Below are 3,363 nucleotides of genomic sequence, written 5' to 3' on the forward strand. Positions count from 1 at the left end.
AGGGAAGGAGAGTGGGTGGAGAAGTCCCCAGAGATAAGAGAGGAAGAGGCCAGGTTGTGTTGGCTTTGAAGAGCTAAGAAGACACAGAAAACTCAAAGATGAACTCAAGTCCTCAAATACTGATACCTTCATAACTGTGGAAGGTTATTCTTCTCTTGTGTAGCTGAATGTGATCAACTGTTAAACCTTGGAGATGGTTCTCAGTCCTAGGGACCCCAACCACACTTTGCTCTTTCTCATTAGCCTCAGGTCTTGACCCACTTGTTCCTTTGGTGCACTTGGTTTTTCCCACCTCTCCTCCCAGAGAGTGCTCCCCTCACTCTGTTTTCCCCATTATCCAAAGGTCATACTTTCCTTTAGCTGCAGGGTGAAGATGGATTTGCAGTGACAGCTTAGATGGGTCACATAAATTAACTTGATAGCTGACATGCAGACATGCAAGATGTCTACCACCTCCCCAGTCCCAGAACCTGAGCCTCCCCAATTCTTTCTGTACCCCTTTAATCCCATCAATGTTTTAGGTGATTAGATCTCCCAGTCCCTAGTTTTCTAACAATGGATTAATAAGCACCTTCCATAGGAGCTGAGCATAGAAAGACATGAGTTTTGAAATGATCACTGTCCTCAAGCTTCCATTCTATTGGGAAGCAACCTATATATATACAGGCATATCCAAAATAGTGGTTTCTGATCAAAGCTCGGAATTATGCCTTGGTGACCATTCAGAAAAGACCTTGCTCTATCAGGGCCAGACACCTGAGAGAAGGACAGACAGACAGATAGACAGACATACACACAGACAGAGGTGGATGTGAAGCATAGGGATAGCTGAGAATGGAAACCAGAATTACCTCCTAAACTTTGATGAATTATGTGAACCTTACCGAACCTAACTAAGCCTTGTATAACTATGATTTATAGCAAGACCCAGCAGTCTGTGCACTACAGAATAACCACTGTGGGTGCTATGATGGCAGTTCAGTGTGGACCTGGAGAGGAGGACTGCTGCCACTGTCTTCTTACATCTCTCTGCCCAGGGGCTGGGTCCTCATGATAAATTCAAGTTCAGGGAGTGGAGGCAGGAATCTAATGCAGAGTCTAGAAGTAAGAAAGATCTTGATACAGAATCAATATTTTTCTGAGGTCAGGGTTTCTTCAATGCCACTGACTGAGCCTGGAACTAAAGCCCTAGTATTAAAAGCATGGTATTCTAGTATTGGTATTCACAAGGACAAGAAACAGTCAGAGCTGTTTGAAGAAGGAATCCCAGGCCTTGGAGCTACAAGACACCTGATGTGACTGGAGAGGCAATGTAGAGACTGGAGAGGGAGAGATGTGAAAGGCACCAGAAAGGAAGAATGTCCAGGTTGGTTGTTCAGTGGAGCATGACTCTTCATGACTCCATGTGGGGTTTTCTTGGCAAAGATAATGGAGCAGTTTGCATTTCCTTCTCCAGCTCATTTTACATATGAGAAAACTCAGGCAAACAAGATTATATGATTTACCTAGGGTCAAAGGTCTAGGGAGTGTCTGAGACCAGATTTGAACTGACTTGTGTGAGAGATTTTTAAAGTCATAGAGTGGCTCCCTCCATGTCTGGTGCTCTCTCTCTCTCTCTCTCTCTCTCTCTCTCTCTCTCTCTCTCTCTCTCTCTCTCTCTCTGTCTCTTTCCCTCCCTCCGTCTCTCTACATCTCTGTCTTTCTCTGTCTCTGTCTCTCTACCTCACCCTGTTTCCCTGTCTCTATTTTGCTTTGTCTTTCTCTGCACAAATGCTTGGATTAGAATAATCTAAATTAATTGTACCTGGTTGTACCAGGTTAGACACCTGATTGGTGTCTAAAATACAGGGCACACGATTTTCTCCCATACTGCCAGCATTTTTCCTGAAATGTGGTATCCCTAAATGAACACAATGTTCCATGTTGTCTGTCCAGGCCAGAGAACAATAGGTTCAATCCCTCTCTCATTCTGCATACCTTACCTCTGTTAATGCAGCCTAAGATTACATTAGACTCCTTGGATTCTGTTGTTGACTCACATTGTGCTTTCAGTTTACCCACTTTCTAGGTCTTTAGTGTCATGAATTGTTGTCAAGCTATCTCTCCTCTACCCTACACATGTAGAAAAGTTTTTAACCCAAATTCTGGGCTTTATAATGATTCCTATTAAATTTCATCTTGTTAGTGTCAGCTCACCACTCTATTGTGACAAGCCTGATTTTGGTTCCTGATTCTCTTATCCATCATGGTAAATTTGTATTTGTAATTTTCATAAGCATGCCATATATGGCTTTATCCAAGCCAATGACGAAATGTTGAACAGAATAGAATCAGGAGACAGAATCCTATATATCCACTACTAGAGAGAATGTATTCAAATTTACTATTATCAGTTTTTGGTTTTGGTCCTTCAGCTTCTTCCCAACCCACAGAACATGGTGACATTACCAGAGAGGGATGTACAGGAGCCAACTCAAACTGCTTTTTGAAAGCCATTGTTAAATTTTCAGTGTGAACACTTAAACCTCAGAAATGGGCAAATGCTACAAATCAGGCCTGGATTTATACTACTTCTATTCATTTTCCATCTGCAGCTCTTCTTGGTTTGAACTCCATGGAACAAGATGCCCTCCCCAAGATAAGATGATCACTGGAAATCTCATCACATTGTTTAACTCAACTTTGGATACTCAGCACCTTACAATTCCCTCAGTCTCCTCTTTCCCTCTGACTGGAGAGCTAGAGGGTAGAGCACTAAACTCTGCCTAAAACTTTCCTTTATAGAAGACTAAGCCTGGATTTGGCAACACTCTCCATTTTCCATCTGCAGGCCTGCTTGGTCTGAAGCCATGAAACAAGGTGCCTCTGTCCCTGCTACCATTTTTCAGCTTTCTCTTGTGTGTTTTCTTGCCTAATAGTAAACTCCTTGAGGACAAGGACTGTCTTTCTTTTTCTTATTTGTGCTTAGTTCAGTGTTTATTGAATTAAATTGAATTTTGTGCATTGTTTAGAGTAAAGTTTCCTTATATGTAAAAGGTGGATAATAATAGCATCTCCCTCCCAAGGTTGTTGTGAGGATTAAATGAGATAATATTTGTAATATGGTTAGCTAGATGATGCATTAGATAGAGTGACAGGCCTGGAGTCAGGAAGATCTGAATTTAAATCTGGCCTCAGACACCTACTAGCTGTGTGACCCTGGGCAAGTCATTTCAACCCTGTTTGCCTCAGTTTTCTCATCTGTAAAATGAGCTGGAAAAGAAAATGACAAATCGCTCCAGTATCTTTGCCAAGAAAACCCCCACGGGGTTACAAAGAGTTGGACATGACTGAACAACAATGGAATATTTGGAAAGCGTTAGA

General features: G+C 42.1%; 1 long non-coding RNA gene across 1 annotated transcript; it reads left to right on the plus strand.

Annotated features, from left to right (window-relative positions):
• Window positions 1-1,135: 1,135 nt before the first annotated feature.
• Window positions 1,136-2,936, plus strand: LOC138168107 (uncharacterized). The gene is made up of 2 exons (XR_011170034.1): window positions 1,136-1,366; window positions 2,595-2,936. It is a non-coding gene; the product is annotated as an uncharacterized lncRNA (long non-coding RNA).
• The last annotated feature ends 427 nt before the right edge of the window (window positions 2,937-3,363 follow it).

This window comes from Petaurus breviceps, unplaced genomic scaffold, assembly GCF_028583685.1.
Source record: "Petaurus breviceps papuanus isolate PSGF00001 unplaced genomic scaffold, PetGlider_PUasm1.0 351034, whole genome shotgun sequence".
In the NCBI taxonomy this organism is placed as follows: Eukaryota; Metazoa; Chordata; class Mammalia; order Diprotodontia; family Petauridae; genus Petaurus; species Petaurus breviceps.